A 22469-nucleotide genomic window follows, 5' to 3' on the forward strand; every position below is an offset into this window, starting at 1 on the left:
ATAGAGGGAAACATACAGAAATGGGGGATGGAGCAGCACCAAGCCTCTCCCTTTGCCCACAATATGGAAGTGAACTTTGAGTGACTGCGTGTGCACTGTGTGTGCAAGACTGTGCATGAGCACTGCATCCACCAGAGTGCTCGTAAGGACCCAGTGCTCACTCCTGTGGTGTGCACGCATGTGTATCAGTGCATGCATGAGTTTAAGGACGCAGCAATTCAGAGAGCAGGCGTTTTATGTTCCCTACAAGCAGGCACTTGCTGGAAATGCAGACCGTAGCGGGCCCTCAGCCCTGCGAGGCCTCGCCCATGGGCTGGCCCAGAATGGCTGATCCCGGCCAGGTGTATGTGCCACCTGTCCTATCTTGCCCGGTCCCATCCGGCTGGGTCCACATCAATGCCACAGCAGGCTTTCTGAGGCGCGGCACAAAGCAGGGAGGCATCTATTCTGTCCCATGCATGCTCAGTGTCCCTGATGCCAAGGGATTAGGCTCTGTGGGCTGTGAATTCCCCTCCTGGATCCCAAAGGAGTTAGTCATCTCTGGGTTAACATCCTATTGAGTTGATTTAGTGCCTGGCAGTGGGTAGCTGGCTGCCTGTCCCAGCCCTCGGCTCTCCTGGTGCAGGAGAAGCGTCTTGACCAAGATCCTCTGAGTAGAAACAATGCAGGTGGGAAGCAGGAGCCAAATCCTGCCCAGAGGCCCCTCTTCCTGCCACATGCTCCTCCCTGACAGGTGAGAGACAGACAGACAGACATAGGGACTTTCCTGCCTGCCCCCAAAGGCCTGTCTTCCCAGCCCAGCCCTCCATCATCGCAGGACAAGTGTTCGCTCCAGGTGGCTGAAAGGAAACCCAAACTGGGTGTGTACAAGCAGCATAGGAGATTATTCATTAATTGCACTGTTTCTGGCCTCGGGGAAAGAATTAAATCACCTGATTTGGTCTTGGAACCTCTGGGATGGGTAGATGCCTGGTGCTGCCGGCTACCATTGTCCTTTATAAGTTTGTGGCTCCCCATCTGACATTTGGAGTTTTATCTTATTTCTTTTTCTTAAAACCTGACCTTGTGGTCATGAACTAGCCCCAGACGTGTCTCCTGAGAGTCCGAACCACCACGCTTCTGTCTGCGCCATTAACAGAGGGAGATTACAGCCACAAGTTTCCTGGGTTTAAAAAATTGCCCAGCCAGCGTGACTCAGTGGTTGAGTGTTGACCTATGAACCAGGAGGTCACGGTTGGATTCCTAGTCAAGGCACATGCCCGGGCTGTGGGCTCGATCCCCAGTGTGGGGCGTGTAGGAGGCAGCCGATCAATGATTCTCTCATCATTGATGTTTCAACCTCTCTCCCTCTCCCTCTCTCTCTGAAATAAATAAAAAAAAAATTTCAAAAACCATAAACAGCCCTAGCCGGTTTGGCTCAGTGGATAGAGCATCAGCCTACAAACTGAAAGGTCCCAGCTTTGATTCTGGTCAAGGGTTGTGGGCTCGATCTCCAGTCGGGGGCGTGCAGGAGGCAGCCGATCAACGATTCTCTCTCATCATTGATGTTTCTCTCTCCCTCTTCCTTCCTCTCTGAAATCAATAAAAAGTATATTAAAAAAAGAATGTAAACAAATATTACTGTAAGAGCACAGAGCATTCTGCTTGAAGGTGACCCATAAAAGACCAAAAAGTAACATAATAAACACCTGGTCATGGGCGGGTCCCTCACCTTGACTCCAATCCGGACCAACTGTCCTCTGTCATGGGATTTATCCTTGGCCCCCACCTGGCCTAGGAAAGCTCCTTTCTAATTTACCCGGATCCACCCGAGGGGGGCGGGACTCGGGACGGGGAGCCAAGGCCACCTGCAGCCAGTGAGAGGCTCCCTCAACCTGCAGCGCTCCCTTCTCTCCAGGCAGGAAGAGGACCCCACTGCCTCTCCCCAGTGAGACCTTCATCCAGTCATTTCTGCTCACCTGAGCCAGGCCCTGTAGCTGCCACTTCTTGGCACAAGGTGTCCTTATTGCTGCCAGCGACGGGGTCCACGTGACAAGGGTCTCATCCCCGCCCCCCGCCCCCCCCCCCACCGGTTGGTTTTCGTCCCTCCTTCAAAGCAAGCAGAGGCTGGCCGCTGTCCACAGAAGGAGGTGGCCCACCTTCCCGCTTTGCCGGGACCGGGATGGGGTTTGGGGCTGGAGGACCGTCGGTGCTAAAGTCCCAGGCAAAGGGGGACCAGTGGCTCCCCTTCCACCTACCAAACCTCTGTCTGATTCACGCGCAATGATTTTCCTTTAAGTCACCAGTAACCCTGACGCTGGCACCCTGCCCGTGAGAGAGACTCTAGGACTGACTTCTTCTTTTCTTTTTTTTTTTATTGCTTAAAGTATTACAAAGGGTATTACATATGTCTCCTTTTTTTCCCCGCCCTTGACCATCCCCTGGCCTCCCCTAGACTTCTTCTTTTTTTAAAAAAAATATTTTTATTGATTTCAGAGAGGAAGGGAGAGGGAGAGAGAGACAGAAACATCAATGATGAGGGAGAATCATTGACCGGCTGCTTCTTTGCATGCCCCACACTGGAGATCGAGCCTGCAACCCAGGCATGTGCCCTGACCAGGAATTGAAGCGTGACCTCCTGGTTCATAGGTCAACACTCAACCACTGAGCCACGCCGGCTGGGCTAGAACTAACTTCTCAAAGAGCCCAGCATCCTGAACCAGAGAACAGACCGTATCAAAGCAGAAAAAGTGCAAGGTTTGTAAAGAGAGGTCACCAACCTTCACCCACCGCTGGCTGTGCTTATTCTGTGCCAGGGCCTGTGGGGGGGGCAGGGGAGGGGGCCAGAGAGGATGGATTCAGTGACTGCTTTCCACACGTCTACACGGGCCTGGGGAAGGGCCAGAGAGGCCAGGACCCGACAGGCTGTCTCCCTCCTTGAATTGGCTGCTAGGGCCGTGGGTGCTACTCTCAGGGCACGCGAGGCTCATGTACATCGCCTCACTGGCTGGGGGGCCCAGGCGCTGGCTCTGTCCCTCACAGGGCCTCCCGCCACACCCGGCTTCTAAACTAACGTGAACATGAAATTAAATGTAACACCCAGCTGCTCAGCTGCACCGGCAGCATTTCAAGTGCCCGCAGCCACGGGCGGCGTGTGGGTATCTGATGAAAGTGTGGTGATAGGACACGTCCATCACACCTGTGCGACTGGGCAAGTTACTAAGAGTCTATTTCCCCACCAGTACAATCAGGCGTTGTAACAACAACAAAAATAACAGCTAGCACGTTGCTTACTATGTGTGACGTATGTCCCATGGACTCACTCAACCCTCACAGCAGTTCCATAAATACAGTCACCCCATTTCTCCAGAAGCGGAAACTGGGGCGCAGAGAGGTTAAGTAACTTGCCCAAAGTCACACAGCTAGTAGGCACCTGAACTGGAATTCAAAGCCGGCCTGTTTAGTCCCAGGTCCACACTTTCTCACAGGGCTGCCCTGGCCATTAGATAAGACAATCCACGCAGCAATGCTGGGTGAATGCTTGGCACTCAGCAAGTATTGGCTGTCGAGACTGCTGTGGTCCCAATGCTTACAGGACGCTAAGACTCGATGTCGGGCATGACAGGTCTGTGCTGAGGGCCCCACCTTCGGGGAATCTGAGCAAGGATCCCAAACCAGAAAGTGCAACGCAGCCAGGAGGCACGGCGGCCTGCGCCCTGGTGCTGGCCACGCTGATGGAGGGAGCAGACAAGCACAGCGAAAGCCAACCATCCCCGCTGGTCAGGGAACCTGCGCATCTTCCTGGCAGGGCTCTCCGAGGGCAGGGCAGCTGAGCCCGGCCCTGTGCTGGGGGACAGGGGCTCTTGTGGGGGGAAGGGGGGTGGTATGGCCCCGCCTCGAATGCCCCCCCCCCCCCCGTTTATGAACAGGGGAAGCTGAGGTCCCTGCAGCCACCAAGTAGAAAACAGTGGTGTCTCCAGGTTCTCTGCCCAGCGTCCTCCCGCCTCCCCCTCCCTCTCCCCCTCCCCCAGCCTCCGGTCCTTCTGGTCCAGCACAGATGCCCTGCACGGCCACAGGAAATACAGACGGAGTCAGAGAGCGAGCCAAGAAAATGCCTCTCTCCTCCCGATGAGATTAGGCCTGAGGGAGGCCGCCTCCTGACATCTGACGCTGCCCAGAGCCGTCCCTGTGGCCTGAGGGGCAGGGGCCTCCTAAGATGGCCCCCGCCCCGGCCCCAGGGTCCCACCTGCTCTCTACCCCTCCCCCAAGCTGGGCAGCCTTTCTCTTGGTGACTCTGACCTGCCCCTCCCCGCCCCTGGTTCTTATCCTGCCCCCACCCTGATCCTGCCTTTCCCTTAGGGCCCCCGCTGTCCTCAGGATAAAGCCCTGGGCTGGACTTGGGCTGTGCCCCCCGCGTCCCCCCCCGCCCCCCCCCACATTCCCCCACAGCCATCTCTTCTCCACAGACCTGCCCTTTGAACCAGACAGATTTATCTGCTCCCCCTGAAAGCACTGTTTTCCCAGCCCCCATCTTCGCTCACAGCCCTTCTCTCTGCCTCGAACCTCGTCAGCCCCCCACCCCCCGCCCCGAGTCCATGGGCACTGGGCTGGCCTCCCAGGACACCCCCTCCTCTCACAGCTTCTTCCTGGGCCCAGGCCAAACAGAAGCACCTCCTGGGGCCTCCCGGCTCCCAGGACCGACAATCTCTCTGCCTGTGAGGTACCAGGGCAGGGGGAGAGGAGGGACCAGGTTCGAATCCTAGACCCACTTGTCTCTGCTCCTCAGCACCTCATCTGTAAAAGGGTCCTAATAGCTCCCTCGCAGGTCCTGCCAGGGGCCACGGAGAGAATGGGTGTCAAAGCCCTCGCACGCGTCTGGTGCGAAGGAGGAGCTCAGCTGGTGGGTGCTCCTTCCTGTCCTGCTCCCTGTGATTCTTCCTTCTTTGACCTGTCGTCTGTCCGTCCGTCCATCCGTCCATCCATCCATCCCCAATGGCCCTCCCCTTTACTTTGCCCACCCACAGGCCAGATCCCATAGGCAGGCACTGGGGGGCTGGGGGGAGACCATCTGGCCCCTGGACCGAGCTTTCACAGCACCACCAGCCCCTCCTGCCCGCTCTGGGCATGAGGACCGGGGCTGAGCCTGTCCTTTCTCCGCAGGTGTGCTGGCCAGGCCAGGCGGGACAGTCCTAATTCTGACACCATTTGTCCCATGACTCTGCACAAATCCTGTCCCATCTCAGGTGTTGACTTTCCACCCATAGACCGGCAATGCCCCGCCCCGCCCACCGGTTCGGATGATCCGTGAGGGCTCTGCAGCCTGCACATGCCCAACCCTGGGGCCGTGAGGGCGTGGAGCTGTCTGCCTGGCGCCTTCACCCTTGGGGGACACGGAACAGGGCTTCTCCTGGGCGTCCCCCCACATCAGGCCCTGACCCAAACTCCGTGTAGACTTATTGCCCCACAGTCTCCTTATCTAGCAGTTTCCAGAGATAAGGTCACGTGGGGCGTTCGAAAGACACCCCCAGGAGACAGAAAACGTAGAGGCTCCACGTCCTGCTCCCGCCCCATCCTTGGCAGAGTGTTGATCTGCCTTTGGACAGTGAGGGATACCGAGGCCCAGAGAGGGAGGGTGCAGGAGACGGGGCTGAAGCTGGACCGCCCCCCGGGATGGGCGTCTGGCCAGGCCCTGCATTGTTGCCAGCGGGTCCCTGCCTCGGACCCAGGAGTCAGCACACGCCTGCCCTGCTGCTGGGCCCTCCCGGAGCCTGTCCTGCCCTGGGGCTGTGGGGGTGGGGGAGTGGGGGGAGGGGCGGACGGAGGCCGACATGGAACCAGCAAGCTCGATTCAGGGCAAACAGGCTAAGCAGGCCGCAGCAGGGAGATGGAAATCTGGGGAGTTGGTGAGGGCTGCAGGGCAGATTTTTGAGCTAAACCTTAAACTCAAAGTGAGTGAGCCTGGCACAGAGTGAAGGAAGGCACTCACTCAGGTGGAAGGTATAGCTCAGCTGCACCTCCACACCTGGCAGCACGGTGGCTCAGGGCGGAGCGCTGAGGCCAAGAGAGGGGAGCACAGTGTGGGGTGGGGACGCCACAGGCACATTCAGGAAGCCATCAGGGTCTGGTTGGGCTGGGATCTGGGCGAATGCAGGGAGCAATGAGGGCCGTGGCTGGAGAGGGGGCTGGGCATGGGCTCTGAACGCCGGCCACGGAGCTGGCACCTGAGACGACGGGAGGCATCCAAGTTCGTGAGCAGTGGTGTGACCTGGTCAGAGCTGACGTGGACTTAGCTGCAATTTGGAAGTTAGGCCGTTTGCCCTGGGAAAGTACAGGGTGGGGCAACTGTATGTTTACAGTTGTTTGCAATGGAAAATAATGCAATAATTAATAAATTGTAATACAAGAATACTCTGTGTTTCCTGCACTCACAAGTGTAAACCAGCCTTGGCCCCACCCTATATCGTCTTTCTTAACTTTGGGCTTGTGTCTAAGGAAGAAATAAGTGGTTCTGTTTCATAGCCGGCTGTAGGAGGCTGGAGGGCTGCGGAGCACGGAGAGGAGGGGGAAGAGCCTGAGGCCTTCCTGGTCTGGACTCGGGAGGAAAAGAGCGTCGCTGATTAGGGAGGGGTCGTCGCTGATTAGGGAGGAGTGCGCAGAGCCGGCGGATTTGGTGAGCAGGAGTCAGGGCCTGATCTGCCACCTCTACAGATCTTAGCTCTTCGAGCAACTGAGCCGGGAGGCCTGGCCTGCAGGCCACATCCCAGCAGCTGGGGCTTTTAAACCAGAAAATCGTTTTCTTTCATCCTTCAACCCATTCCCTGTGGTAGGAATCCCCAGGTCCGACTGAAGCCTGCTGCTCCTGCACACGCCTGGACGGCCAATGCGCTGCTCAGGGGGAGGATGGGCAATCCCTTCCTGCTTCCCCCTCACCTGCTCATTAACACGGAGATAAATGCCGTCGCTCGGCCTTCCTCGACTCCCCAGCTGGCACTGTAACAGCTGCCGGGAGGGGACGGCGAGGCCACCTTCTCCCCTGTCCAGCCTCCCTGAGCTTCGCCCAGATGGTGTGTTCAGACTGGCCTGCTGGCCGGGGAGGGCAGCGGGCCCAGTGGAGGATGAAGCGTAGAGCGAAGACGTCAGGGCACCAGGCCGGAGAGGCGCTTCCGCCCCAACACCGACTCTCTGCAAGGACTGGTGACGGCATCTCCTTCACAGTGTTTTCTTTACTTTGTTTTTACATTTTTTTAAATTTGTTAATTTTAGAGAGAGAGGAAGAGAGTGAGAGATTTTTAGAGAGAGATACAGAGACAGAAACACACAGAGAGAGAGAGAGAAAGAGAGAGGAACAGATTTGCTGTTCCACTTATTTCTGCATTCTTATTCTGAGGTTGCTTCTTGTATGTGCCCTGACTGGAGATCAAACCCACAACCTTGGCGTATCTGGACGACACTAACCAATGGGCCACCCGGCCAGGGCCTCTCCTTGACGTTTTGCGTGCAGCAGTGGGTCTGAAACTCGAGAGCCCCTCAGGAGGGAGGCTGATGAGCACCCAGATTGCTGGGCCCATCCTTGTCTCTGACTCAGCAAGCCCGGGGTCTGAGAATCTGCATCTGGCGAGTTCCAGGGACCCTCTGTGAGAACCCTGGCTGTAACCTGCTCCGTGACTGACAGTCCTCCCATGCACGTGGCATTTGCTCCTCACATCCACCTCGGGGTGGGGAGAAGCACCCCCCTTTTACACATGCAGCAACTCGTGCTCAGCTCAGAGCAATGCGGTCACTCCTCTGAGGTTACGGAGCCAGGAGGCAGCAGGAGCCGGTCCTGCAAAGGCTCCCTGAGCACAGCCACTTCCCAACGCCAGCCCCTGGGGCTGTGATGCCTTAGGGCTCTCCCTCTCTCCGCTGTTCTTCCTGGTACACACACACACACACACACACACACACACACACACACACACACACACACACACACACACACACGGCTCAGCACGCAGGAGCCGCAGGCGCTCCCACGGCGGCCTCCCCGCCTGAAGCGCAGGCATCAGGGCAGAGAGCCCAGTGCCCTCCCTTAGCCCCTCAGTGCCGACTGCGAATCTAAAGCTCTAATTCTTATCTAACCTAATTTTTAGCCAGACCTGCTCTCGAGGGACCGTACTGCATCTGGGGGCAAGAAACAGACACATCATCTCAGGATGGCCCAGGGCCGGGACTCAGCACAGCTGCCCGCCCTCCTTCCCACACCGTTCCACCTGGAGAGTCAGGGCCTCTGCTTGGGTTGCTCTGTGATGGAAGCTCACCCCTCCCGGCGGGGGCAGAAGAGCTCAACCGTTAGACTTCCCCCTCCTCCAGAGCGGAAGTCTACGATTTCCCCCACTGCGCGCCAACCACATCCGCTGCCCCACAGCAGCCCTTCAGAGGCGTGAGGCCCTGACTACGGCCGCTGGGATGGCTTCACTCCAGGTTAGGGAGTTTCTTGCATGCCGCCCTTTCCCATCGTCTCCCCATTTTGGTTGCCGCCCCATAATGCTCCAGGCGGTCCCCATCTCACACCCAGTTTGGGGCCCAGACCCCCCTCGGGCCCCCTAGATGCAGCCTGAGGACCACTCAGTAGAGCAGTTCCCCGCAAAGATCCCAGACTTCATGTCTCATAATAGTAGCACTGGCCAGACCCTAAGAGATCATGGGGTGCAGGAGGGGAAACTGAGGCAGCATGCCCAGGGCCACCCAAACAGGGCAGAACCAAGAATGGGACCCAGGTTTCCAGCCCAGGACGATCTCTAAGACAGGAAACAACGTCCCCTTTGTTCCTGTGTGGATCCCATACCAAGCATTTTGTTCCTTATCTGCGCTGCCTTTCTCAGAGGGACAAATTCCAAATTCCAAGGATGGCTGGGGAGGAAAGATCTTCTAATTGTGAGGCCGGGTCACTCATCCCAGCCCAGCCCTCCTGGGGCTCAGATCTTCGGAAAGGGGGGCTGCGTTTCTTCCGAGTGAAGTTTGGCTGGGAAAGATGGGGCTCCTTGGGGTCAGGAGGGAAGACAGACCCCAAGTCTGTGCTGCTAGAAAAGCCAGCGGAGCACCAGCAGCCCCCACGAGGGGAGGGTAAACGGGGGCACAGTTTCCAAGTCCCCAGATGGAGACAGACCCCCGTGCTGTGAGCCCAGAGGGAGCCATGGGGCCTCCGTCCTGGGGGTGGGTAGGAAGATGGAGACATCACACTGATCACCAACGGGGTGGGGGGTGGGGGGGGGTCAGAGTGGCGGCAGCAGCGCGAACACCAGCGTGGGACCCAAGCTTTTAACAATTATTTTCTTGTTTACATAATACATTTCCTGCACCCCAAAGAGTGTCTTCCATGCCTCACCTTGGAGGCCACCAGGACAGAAGACGGGGGGCTCTCAGAGGGTTTCAGGCTGCAGGGGTGGCAGAGGTCACCTGGTCTCACCCCTCACTTTGCAGATGAGGAAACAGCGGGATGGGATGTAACTTGTGCAAAGTCACCCGCTGGTGAGTGTCAGAAGCCAAAGGGAACTAGTTCTTGATGCTGAAACCCACAGCCTCCGTGTCCTGGCCACAGCCCAGCCCCTCACTGGCCCTCTTCCTAGGCCAAAGGCAGGCCCCTGCACAGCTCAGCCCTCGGGCTGCCTCCCCTGAGCTGTGAGGTCACTCGCCGGCTCTGAGGTTGCTGTGGGTGGCAGGGAGATGTGCATCCCAGCAAGGGTTGCAAGTGCTACCAGGAAGGGGACGTGGGGCCTTCAGCAGCCTTGGATGTAGGAGTCACTCTGCTTCACGCTGAAGGCTCATCTTCCTTACCTGCGAAATGCGTCTAATTAAACCCAGCTCTCAGCTGTAGTTTGAGTGCCCCTGGGGTCCCGGGTCCCAGAGACAGCTGTGAGCTGGAAAGTAACCCGGGGAGGCGTTGCCGCTGTCCTTACACTCTGGTGGGGTCTACCTGGGGGGAGAGATCTGGAATCCCGAGGATTCTGCTTCCGACCGCCAAGAGCACCCTGGACGCTGCAGGACTCGGATCTCCCGCAGCCCAGTGGTCCCAGGGGTTCCAGCCCAGGCCTGGCGTGGGCGTGGGCCGCTGTGGGCATGGGTCCTGGGCCTTCTGAGGCTCTATTACCCCTGCTGGGCAGGGGAAGTGGGGGAGGGCAAGGGCAGTAGGGAGGGGCGCAGTCCGCCTAGGTACAGACAATAAGGGGTGCATTTTCTATAGAGACTTGAAAAATAATAAAATCCACTAAGAGTCTGACTTTCTCTCCTCACGATGGGCCTGCAATTCTAAACAACGTCCGCGATAAAGCACTCCTCCTGTGCGGGTATCTGGCCAGTACCGGTCGCTTTCCGCTTGGACTGAGCCAAGCCCAACTGTGTGTGCGCCGCGTCCCGACCGGCCCATATGCTTCCTGCCTCCAGCCGCTTGCCCGTGTGGTTCCTGGGCCAGGAACTCCCTCCCACCGCTCTGTAGGCCCAGCTCCTTCAGGGCTCAGCTGAAGCTGCACCTCTTGCGGGAAGCCTTCCTGCATGCACTCTTGTCTGTCCGTCCCCCGCGGGCCACGCGCCCTCCCCAGGCCTCCTGACTCCCAGCCTGGGCTGTGGACTCAGCAGCATTATGTTCTCTCCACAGGAAGATGCAAGAAAGGCACCTCCCTCTGGCATCTGGAGCTCCCAGCACAGAAGACCGCACCGGGAGAGCCACTTCCTAGCGTGTGGCCTCGGACACGTCCCACGGCCTCCCCCGGCTCAGTGTCCCTGTGCACGGGGCCAGCTCGTCTTCTGAGAGCCTCCCTGCCTTGACCTGCCATCCCTTCTCTTGGCCGCACCCTGCACCTTGTCATCATGCAAAAATGTTCCACCTGCTTCCAAAGTCAATAATTCAAGCACCCCCTTACTGACCACACCCTCCCCCCCTCCAGGTCCGTGCCAGATGTGACCAGGCCTTTGTCGGTGCCCCCGATGGATCAATAAAAAAGGTTCAGACCCCAGGAGAGAGCCGTGGGCCACAGACCCTCCCCAGGACAACATAACGCAGGGCCCAGTCCTCCTCTCCAGCGTCATCTCGCCCGGGACCAGAGCGACGCTCAGTGCGTTCAGTTCTTCACAGACCCGCTGCCTCCAGCCTCAGGGCCTGCACAGGCTGCTGCTCTGGTCCAGCCTGCTCCCCTCCCACCCTCACCTGGTCACCCCTACTTCCTTTTCCGATCTCAGCTCAAAAGTCCTTCCCTCCGAACAGCCTTCTGTGGAGACCCTGGACTGGGTACATGCCTCTGCACGCTGCCGCACCCTCTCTGTTCATCCGGGTGCCTGCCCCAGGTTTTGGGGGACTCGGGACCACTGCCCATATCTCCTTTGTTCTGTGAGCCCACGAGGGCAGCACCTGTGTCTGTTTTGCTCTGTTCTGTATGCCTAGCTCTGAGCCGAGCTTCACCTGCAGAAAGTGATCAAGACGTGGACAAAGGTCGCATCCAAAAATTAAATTAAAAAATAACTTTAAGGCCTGGCTGAGTGGCTCCTTGGCTAGAGTGCAGTCCCATACACCAAAAGGTTGCAGGTTCGATTCCTGGTTGTATGCGGAAGGCAACCAGTCGATGTTTCTCACATTGAAGTTTCTCTCTCTTTCCCTCCCTCTCTCTCTAAAAATCAATAAAAACATATCCTCGGATGAGGATTAAAAAAAAAAACACTTTAAGGAATAAATAAATGGGCTAATCTGGGCGAGATTCTAGGAGTCTGTGTGGAGCAGGCCCCCGGGTCTCTCTCCAGGGTGGCCACAGGCCAACCTCCTCCTAATAGTGGGCATCGCAAGGATGGGGCGACTGATCCAGCCAACAAGCTCTCAAAGCCCCCCTGGCCCTGCGCTCCCAGCCTCCCCCAGGCCTGCCCCATAGCTCACCGTGCTGGGCACTGAATGACCAGCCCACAGGGCATTTCTGAACTGGCATGTGGCTTACGCCAAAGGGTGGACATGTTCTCCTGCCCGAGGGCCAGAACTCAGGAGCCTTTTCTTTGTGGGGTTGGATGAGGACAAAGTAGTGGCCTCTAGTCAGAGCAGAGTTCAAATCCCACCTTTCCCTCTTACGGCTGTGTGACCCTGCAAGAGTCACTTCACCTCTCTGGGCCCGATCTCCTCATCTGTACAAACAGGACAAGAATATCTAGGCAGCGGTTGCTTGTAAGGACTGAGTGAGTAAAAGTGCATTAAGGGTCTAGTCGGGGGGTGGGGGGCTGCCACACGTCACAGCTAATTGATTTCAAGACACCACTTTTAAGCTGAAACTGAAATGCGACTCACGGTCAGAGTTTGTCTGCCATGTTTTCTATCCTAATGGGTTAAAAAATGATGGCGCCCCTCCCAGTAGATGGTGCCCTGCATTCAGTGAAATGCAGCAATTGCTTCACTTCCTTTGCAAAGAGGCAGGAAGGTCTGTGGGAGTCCAGGGTCCAGAGAGCACGCACACACATGGTGGAGGGAAAGGGGCCTGCTGGGGTCTGGTCTGATGGCACGGACCCCTAGAGCATCGGGGAACCTGAAGGCACAGGCCCTGCCCCGGCCCCATGGCTTCTGAATCTGTCCCGCCGTCCTGGTCCCACGCGGGGGTGGCCGGAGTCCAGCAGGACCCTCCCCTTTCTGGCTTGGACCCTCTGCTCCCGGTGACACAGCCTGCAGTCCCTGGCTTTGGGGCAGTCTGGTCACAATGCTAACTGTGCCTGCAGCCACCTAGACCCTCAGTCTTTGTCCCAAGAGGCGAGTCCTGGGACCCACCCTGAGACGTGTCCTCCAGTGCGGCCCACTTATCAAGCCGGCCCGGACTCTGCTCTCAGCTGCCCCGGAGGGTAAGCTGCGGATGCCACCCAGACCTCCCCGCGCCCAGCGATGCCAGACTGGCCGGTTATCACCGCCACTACTATTCTACTGTGACGTATATCACATACAGCCACATCTCAATAGAAATGAAATGTCTATCACGTATACAAATGTCAAAATAAAGACAATAAAATCCTGCCATCTGGTGAAACCGGCTTGATGTGTGTCTGGATATTTCTGTGTTGGTTACATGTGTGTAGATATATCCTTTTCCCATATTTGAACCAAACAGGCTCGTGCCACATGCTCTCTCCTTTGCTTTTCTAGTTACTGCGACATTGAAAACCTCTCAGTGACCTCATGGTGCTCCCGCTCCAGCCCTTCCCCTCCAGGTCCCGAGGCCTGACCAGGATACAGCAGTTTATGGCCTGAACGGTCCCTGGGGCACTTGTCCCCGCTTCCTCGGGTCATGGCTGCCTTCAGGGCCCCACTAAGCAAAGCCGCACCCACAGAAGTACTCTTGAGCTCTTAAATCACGGGGTGTGAGGTGAGTAGGGCTGTCTGTCCTGCTGGATTTGATTGCAGGCCTTTCAAAACAGGCCCGATGTTCTCCCAGACCCAGACCCGAGGCTGGCTGGGTGTTCCCCTACCCCCGGGGCTCCAGACAGCACAATGAACAACAAGGAACAGGCGTCTGGCGTTTTACAGCTTGTAAAGCATTTCCATACTCCAGGCAATTTTGAGTCTCACAATACATTAGGCAAAGCAGGTAGCCATGACCTTCATTTTACAGATGAAAAGACTGAGGTTCAGAGCGGAGGGGTGATTTACCAAACGACCTCCCTGCTTTCCTCCCATTCAGAGTCTGGCTGACTCTAAACTATACCAACAACCTCCAGAAAGCCTTCCCAAGCCCCACCCCACTCCAAGCTGTGCGCCCTTGAAGGTAATGATGGGTCTGGCTTATCGCCCCACCCATACTCTCCAAGTATAGAAAGAACTCTCCAAGAACCTCAATTGATAGCTGCTGGAATGAAGATCATTATGATTATTAAGGCAGGAAATAGCCTCCCCACGTTGTGTATGAGGACAAGAGGCGTAAAGAAGGAACAGGACTTGCCTTCGGAGCACGTCTGTGACCAGGTCAGGTCTCCGGCTCAGAGTGTGGCTTCTTTCGTTCCACTGTGTCCCTGGTTGTCTGCACTCTTGGCCTCCAAGCCACTGCCAGAGGTTCATTTCTGGATCCTCTCGCACTGGTTGGGCCCTACCTGGTCCAGCCAGGTGTGAAGGGGAGTGTGGTGGGAGGGGCCATGGCTACGGTAGGCCACCACCCTGGTGTAGCCTTAGGAATGAGCATTTCATTGTGCCGCGCCCTGTGCCAGAATTTTCTGTCTACATCTCACTTCATCCTGCAGCTGGTGCCATTCTGATGACACTTTGCAGGTGGGGAGGGAAAGACCCTGGTTCAAGGCTCCCTCAGTGGTTGAGCTGGGCCTAGAAGCCAGGCTGCAGCCCTGGCAGCAGGCAGCCCCAGGAACGTGCAGGCCCGAGAGCCAGAAACAAATGCACAGGCAGAGGACAAGAGGCAACTCCTCCCGGGAGGCCTGCAGGCTTGGTTTGGCAAGGCCCCAAACTCCCCCTCCCCATCAGCCGGCCACCTCCCAATCAGGACCCGCTGCAGGATGAGACTCGGGCCCAGGGAACGCGGGCTAGTCCTGGCAGTCCCCTAGTGCCCGCTGTGGGCAGGGTCACACCACCTGCCAGCTCCCTGCAAGCTCCGGGCTCTGGGCCAGGCTGGAAGCAGCTGTCACATCAACCCAGCACAAGTCCTCAGCTCCCGATTTCTTCTTATTAGAGTAAGACCTCACAGGTCTGCTCTCAACTGGTTGTAGGATGCCCAGCCAGGCCCTGCCTTTCACTGGGCTTCACTCTCCCTCTCGGTGAAATGATGCCAGGGGTCAGGGGAATGGAAGGTGGGGGAGGGGAGTGGAAAAGCATGGTCTCAACGGAATCCACCAACTCTGACCTTGCAGGCAGCATAGCACAGGGACTAAGATCCCGGACACTAGAGCCAGATGACATGGGTTCAAATGTATGGCCCTCAGCAAGCTGCCCAACATCTCTGGGCCTCAGTGTCCTCACTGTAAAATGGGGATTATAGTAGAAAAAAGATAGAAAATAAATACACCAAGATATTTATATTGATTATCTGAGATGTGGGGAATTTATTTTCTATCTATTTTCCTGTCTTTTCTAAATTCTCCATTATCAAGTGTTTATAACATAAAAAACAAATATACTTTCTTTGTAAATTAACTTTATTGAGATATAATTTACTTATAATATCATATACCCATTTTAAAAGTGGGAATAATAATGAATAATAGTATCCATCCTATAGATTGCTTTGGGGATTGAATGGGTTAATGTATGCAAAATCTTAGCTGGTACGTGGAAATGCTATTGTTTGCTAAATAAATAAGCCCAAGACCAGCCTGGCTTCCTCCTCCTTTTCCTGCTCACCTGGACTGGACCTCCTCCCCCTCCCCCAGCACCAAGCTCCTCCATCCCCTGCCCCTAAGCTCACTTCCACAATCTTTTTCTCTACCCAAAGGAATTGCATTAACAGTCAAATCTGGCCATGCCCCAGCCCTGTTCAAAAGCCTTCCATGGCCCCCCACTGCCCTGGACTAAAAGCCCTAGCTCGTATATGAGACACTGTTTAAGCAAGTTATTTAACTTCTCTGTACTTTTCTATTCTTAACTAAAAAAGAGGAATAACAATATTATCTCCCTCACAAACACATAGGATTCCACAGTGTCTGGGTGGGGTACACACCTGACTCATGGCCTCTCTCACCTGTCCTCTCCCATAGTCACTGTGCTAGCCTGCTCTTCCTTGAACTTGCCAGGCATGGTCCTGTTCAGGGCTTTTGATCGGCTGTTCCTTCCACCCTTCCACCATTCTGGGAGTCTCTTTCCCCAGAAATCAGCCCAGCTCACTCTTCCATCTCCTTCCAGCCTTCGTCCAAACATCACCTCTCAATGAGTCCCCCTGACCACCCCATTTAAAACCGAAACTCCTCCCTTCCATTCCCCTTCGCACACCGGAAATGCACTCCTACGTTAATGCTCCATCTCCGTTATCATCATCTATTTTACTTACTTCCCGCCCCCCCCCCCATTAGATAGTAAGTTCCTTTAAACATTTTTTTGGTCTATTTTTTTTTTTATTACTGTCCAGACCCCTCCACTCACAGACGATACCTAGCACAATGTAGGTGCTCCATAAGTGATGGTTAAATGACCGAACGAACAATGCAAAGCGCTTAGTACAGAATCAGGCAGGTGGTGAGTACTCTGCTCTTTAATGATTTCCATTTAGGCGGAACTAAATAAAATTGCCATTCCTTGTCAGTCAAACGCAGCCAGATATTGGCCATGTCACATGGTTTAACCTGATGTTTCCCGAGGCCGCCCGCAGGCCTGGGAGGCATCTCAAGGCCTAGCACACAGGAAGTGCCCAGTAAATGTTTGTCCACAGAACGAAGTCACCTACTCCTGGCCCTTCACTAGGTGTGATTGCAAACGACCTCCTGTCTGTCTGAAGAAGGCAACACACACACTGTAGGCTTAGAGTAATAAACAGAGGATCTTGCCAAATTATTTTTTGGTCCTCCTGGAAAATCTCTGTCCCCTGATATCTGGGAAAGAGCATCAAAACAAAAACACACTATGCTCTAAAGCAGCGGTTCTCAACCTGTGGGTCGCGACCCCTTTGGCGGTCGAACGACCCTTTCACAGGGGTCGCCTAAGACCATCCTGCATATCAGATATTTACATGACAATTCATAACAGTAGCAACATGACAGTGATGAAGTAGCAACGAAAATCATTTTATGGTTGGGTCACCACATGAGGAACTGTATTTAAAGGGCCAGAAGAAAATAACCCAGGCTTTGGCCATTTGGAAAGAACCAAGGTCTAAGGCCGAACAAAGCCCCTTCCCAGGGAAAAAGGCTAGCTGCCCGCCTCTGAGGGGACTCATTTGATGACGGTGGAGGAAGGCTGGAACATGATTTGGTTATTTCTTTGGTTATCACTGCTTTTTCCAATAAAGGCTTCAGTTAAAATAGATTTAAGTCTGGAGCATGGGTTATCAGAGCTGAAAAAAATTCATCCATCATGGAATCTACCCCATTTCACAGATGGGGAGAGTAAGGCGCAGAAAGGGGAGGGTTTGGCCTAAGGTTACAGTGGGGTAGAGGAAGAGCTCATCCTTGGAATCTGTGCCCACTGACGTTGGCCTTTGGACCACACTGCTTCTTTGTTGGCCATTATACTCATCTCTCTCTCTCTCTGTAGTTACTTCCTTATGGGAAAGTCCTCAAAGTAGAAAGTTGGGGGCAAAGGGCAATTAAGATTATTTCATGGACTTTTGAAACAAGCTGTCAGATTGTCCTGCAAAATTAAATCCACCAGAGAATCCCTATACCTATAGCCTGGTCAGCACAGAGGTATATCCTTTTATGTTTATTTTTGCTAATTTTATAGGAATAAATACAGACTGCTTTCATATACTGTTTGGTATGTGTTTTCACACACACACACACACACGCCTTGGGAGCAGGACCCTTGGCTTAGATGCTGGTTTTCTCTGTGACCTTAGACACATCACATCCCCTTTGGAGACAATGATGCCTATCTCTAAAATAAGGGGTTGGGTGAGATGATTTGTTAAGATCCCATTTGTAATTTCATGGTGCACTTAAGAATATTTTAGCATAGGATGACTTTTTAATAACCAGAATCGGCCATGCTCCTCAACGAGGCCATAATGGCCTGGACGAGCTGAGCAGGACAAGGGGGCCCAGCTTCGTCACATGCGGAGATGACAGGAGATCTAGGAAGCACGCACTTCACGCCTGTACCCCGGAGCCACGCCCGAATCACAGCACATAGATTTAGTCAGCTTTTATGAGAGGCGAAGGACACTCCCTGTGGTCTGTGCCCTTCCACCATGGCCAGAGGCAAGGCCACGGTCACCTCAGCCCTCAGAATCACAGACTGAGGTCAGAGGTAGCTCACCCTGAGCAAGTGCGCATCCGGCCTCTGCTCACTATCTCTGATGACACAGCTCACTACCTGCCCAGGTGGCCCCCACTTTCTTCCTGCTGTAAGAAAGCATCTGGAGGGGGGGGAGGGGGACAAGAGAGACCAGAAGACCAAGACTTGATTATCATAAACTACTGCCTCAGTCAGGTCAGGACAGAAGATGGGGAAGAGGACAGACGGGGAGAAGGGCTCCTCTGCCTCCTCCTCTCACTCCAGACCTGAAGGCAGCTGCTAACCCAATGTGCACAGGAGGTGCAGGGACACTGGGCTCTGAACACACCCCAGGCTGACTACTGCCCGCAAGGGGGCAGACGCCTCAGGTCCCTGGTCCTGCCTTTGCTCCCTTTGGCTCTGGCTGGAGAAATAGTGCTGGGCCCGGGGCAGTTCAGCTTGCAGGTGAGATTTATTGGGACAGATGATTTGCCCCAGGGTGGGGGAGAGGGGCGATGTCTCCGTGCCCAGAGCAGGAACAGCAGATTCCAGCTGCTTACAGCTAGCGAGATCCACACCAGGACGGTGTGCAATGGGCAGCAAGACCTTCCAGGGGGAGTCTCCCGGAGGGGGCTGGGCCGCATGCCAGAGGTCTTCACTCAGAGCATCCAGCCACAGTTCTTCAGACATGGGCTCTGACCCGCCCCAGCTCTTAGCACTGCTGGCCACTGGGGTCCACGCATGGACGTGAGCCACTCCTCTCACACCGGGCTGGGACACAGAGCTGAGCATATCCAAGGGTCTGCCCAAACCGTTCCTTAAAGCCAGCTGCGTGTGTGGCCTGGTCCAGGCACCTCTGCAGCCAAGGACCCCACCACCTTCCACCCAGGGATCCCCTAGACCCAGACCGCGAAGCCGACTTGGCGGCAGACTCTGACCGCCCCACCTCGTACACCCAGGCCAGCTCGACAGGGACCTGGGGGTGTCCCCTCCTCCTGTTTTTTGTACCAAGAGGAAAAGTCCCAACACGGGTCCCGCGGGGCACTCAGGCCACAAGGGGGCCTGTCGGGGCCGGCTGGCCACACCCAGGGTGAGCGGCCCTCACAGCGGGCGGGAGGGGTGAGCGCTGGACAGTGCCCATCCGGGCCCTAGCCGTCCGGAGCCTAGACCTGGGGGCGGCCCCTCCTCACCGCCCAGTGAGAAGGGGGCCACCATTGCGCCCCCTACCCCGATCGGGAAACTGAGGCCTGGGGAGGAGCAGCGCTTTGTGCAAGGTCACGCGGAGGGGCTGGAAGCCAGGTCCCCCGCGCCCCGCCGGGTCCCCGCGGCGCGCCCTGCCCCAGCATCCCTCCCGGGTGCTGCAGCAGGAGACGCAGCACACACCGCGCGCAGACCGGGGAGGCACGGCTGGCAGCGCGGGGCCGCCCTACCTTGATGACGGCCGCGCAGGTGGCGGTGGCGTCCGGATCCGGTTCCGAGCTCCTCGCCGCCCGCCGAGTCCCCGCGCCCAGAGCCACCGCCTCCTCCCCCACAGCCTGGCGGGCGGGGCTGGTGGGCGGGGCAGGAGTCTGGCACAGCCCCGCCCGCGCACCCCGCGGGGCCACCCCTCCCTCTCCACTCCCCCAGCCGCGCTCCCGGCCCCCCGGGGCTGGCCTCGGGGCGTGCACACGCGCACAGACCCAGCGCACACACCGGCGTGCACTCGCCGCAGTGATTGGGGCGGGCTCCCCGGCGACCGGCTGAGGCTGGGGACAGTCAGACCCGCCTGGCTTGCCGTCCCGCCGGTCCCCTCGCTGCGTGGGACGGGACAAGGGACTCGACCTCCCGGAGCCTCCGTTTTCCCGTTGGTGAAATGGAAACAGTCACCGTGTCTGTCTCAGGGAGCCACTGAGAATTAGATGAGACGACCTAATTCCCCAGTCCGGTGAAGTGCGCGCGCCCAGCCCGCCGCAGGAGAAGCGCTAGGTAAACCCGGCCCCGGAGCCAAAGGGCTGGGAGCGCTGCGGGGTGTCGGACGGATTCTTCCTTCTCCCGGCAGCCAGGAGGGGGCGCTGCTGCGCAGCCTGGCAGGCTTGGGGTGCGGAGAGGCGATGGGGAGGCCCCCGCCTTTGAATACCACCACCTACCACTGTTCTTCCACCTTACGTGCATTAATTAGCTCACAAGCCCATGAGGTTACACTATTACTCAGTTTACGTGTAAGGAAGCCGAGGCCCAGGGAGGTTACATACCTCGCTTTAGAACACACAGCTAATGATTCCCCAGACCGAGCTGATAGCCACTCCGCCTCTCTTGAGAAAAGCTCTTTGTTTTGTTCAGTGTGGTATCTCCAGGGCCTAAACAGTGCCTGCAACATAGTAGGCACTCAACATTTGTTGAGCGATTAAAAGTGCACACCATGTCCTAACTTACATATATTTCATTTAATCCTGATAACTCCTTTATGTGGCCGCTATGATTACCCTCACTTTACAGATATGAAGAAAACTGAGGCTTAGAGTCGCTAAGTATTTGTGGTCTCTTGATCATCTCCTTAGAAAAGCCAGGGCCAAAGCCTGTGAGTCAGTGGTCATTGGGCCACGGCCCTGCCCAGAGCCCATGGGCTCTCTGCCTGCCACCCAAAGCCCAGCCCCTCAGTCTGGCCTGCAAAGCCTCGGCTCTGCGGCCCTGACCCGGGACTGTTGAGCTGGCCTGCTCAGTAGGCCTGCTGGATGCACACTTCTGGTACCAGCACGACAGCGTTGAGTGTTTGATGTTCCAAAAAGCACATGGAAAATCAGAATGTTGTGGGAGTGCCTTTACTTTTAATGACACCTGGGGACCAGGCACCATAACCTTTTGAAGGCTAAGGCACCTGAATGTCTTAACTCACCAGGGCTTAGGCAGTATCTCTGGAACATCTCCCACCCCCTCACATACTCCTCTGTGCCTTTGCTCACACCTTCTCTTCCACTAGGAATTCTTTACCGCATCAGCTCCCACTGTCCAAACCAGGGGTGGGCAAACTTTTTGACTCGAGGGCCACAATGGGTTCTTAAACTGGACCGGAGGGCCGGAACAAAAGCATGGATGGAGTGTTTGTGTGAACTAATATAAATTCAAAGTAAACATCATTACATAAAAGGGTACGGTCTTTTTTTTCAATAGTTTTATTCATTTCAAACTGGCCGCATCCGGCCCGCGGGCCGTAGTTTGCCCACGGCTGGTCTAAACCCACTCATCCTTCCTTCCAGGTTTGCACCAACATGCTTGCTTCCCCAGGAAGCCACCCAGCTGCTCTGTGGATGCCCCCCTCCCCCAGCCTTATATCTGCACCATCCCACACTGTGCCATGAAGGTAGGTGGCTGAGACTGCTTGGGAAAAGGCTGGTTTGACAGGGACCTGTGGGTGCCGTGGGCATAGGGACCAAAGGGCAGAAGGGAGGCCACTGGAGGCCTCTGCAATAGACATCCCTGGGACCCTTCTTGGAGATGCCATGTGTGGGGGGGTCCTTTTCCCTGCTCCTTCCCTCCCCTTAACCGTGTCCATTTAAGGAAAGCTAGTCCCTGGCATCCTCTGTACTGCACACATGGGGCAACAGAGTGGAAGTGACGTTCCCGGGGAACCCTAGCTGGAAAACCACATAGCAGGTCTGGCTCCAAAGCTGGGCCCATCTGCCAGTACTTCCTGCTGGGCTGTACTGCTGCTTGGGATCGGCCAGGAAACCAACACCTTCCTTCCCTAGGTGTCAGCATGGCCTGCTTTGTTTAACCTGCTATGTAAGGGACCGTGTGTGTGTGTGTGTGTGTGTGTGTGTGTGTGTGTGTGTGGTGGTGGGTGGAGTGTGGGAAGGGGGCGCGGCAAATCCTCTGTCTACCTGCCCAACTGGGACTTCCTGTACCATATGGTCCTGTGCGGTGGGAGGCTGAGCTGAGAAATAGGGCAGCAGCTCCGGGAGGTGAGGTTCTGAGTGTGGGGTGGGGGGCCTCCCCAAGTGCCCTCCAGGCCCTTCCTCTTCCTTTGAGCACTCCCTTTCTTCTTAGGATTTGGGCCCAGGGGGGCCCCTGGGTACTCCTCCCCCTCCCTGTAGAATGGGCTGTGGGCCTCAGCTTGCTGGGGTCTAATCTTAGTCTGGAGTGCGGTGCTTAAGCAAGAAGTCCCATCCCCTGGGGTAGGAAGGTGGGGGCTGTGAGGGATCAGATCCTCCAGCCCTGGAAGGCAGCAGCCCCTGGGGATGGGGGCGACAGCTGTGGTGCAGGGCCAGGAACCTGACACCAGGGGTGGGCCCCAAACGCCCTCCAGGAGCAGGAGGGCGGCAGTCTCTCTAGGAGCAGCAGCAGCCCCAGACCTTAGGAGTGTGACTGCCTCTGCCACAGCCTGCTGGTCAGGCAGACGGCCTTTCCTTCCATTTCTCTTTGCCTGGGGCTCTCCCCACAGGCCCTACACCACTCCGGCGGCTGCCAAGGGCCAGGGCAGCCCTTTCCCTTGGGTCCATGGGGGAGGGGAGCTGGGAGGAACCCTCCCTGGTTCTGCCTTAGCGCCTCTAGGCTTGAGCATGGCTTAAACTCTTAGGCCAAGTTAACCTCTGAGCCTGTCTCCTCATCTGTAAGCTGAGCCTGGCCTGTAGTGGGCCAGTGCTCTATGCCAGGCAGCTCT

General features: G+C 56.3%; 1 protein-coding gene across 2 annotated transcripts in view; it reads right to left on the minus strand.

Moving 5' to 3' along the window:
• CORO2A (coronin 2A) overlaps positions 1-19397 on the minus strand; it is a 46127-nt gene extending 26730 nt beyond the window's left edge. The window contains exon 1 of one of the 2 annotated variants that reach the window (XM_059657464.1): positions 19264-19397. The gene's annotated coding sequence lies outside the window, so the exon portion shown is untranslated. Of the gene's footprint in view, positions 1-13907; positions 14042-19263 lie in introns of those variants that run through there. The other variant, XM_059657465.1, reaches the window with a different exon arrangement.
• Positions 19398-22469: the final 3072 nt, after the last annotated feature.

This window comes from Myotis daubentonii, chromosome 11 (genome assembly GCF_963259705.1).
Source record: "Myotis daubentonii chromosome 11, mMyoDau2.1, whole genome shotgun sequence".
Taxonomy (NCBI): domain Eukaryota; kingdom Metazoa; phylum Chordata; class Mammalia; order Chiroptera; family Vespertilionidae; genus Myotis; species Myotis daubentonii.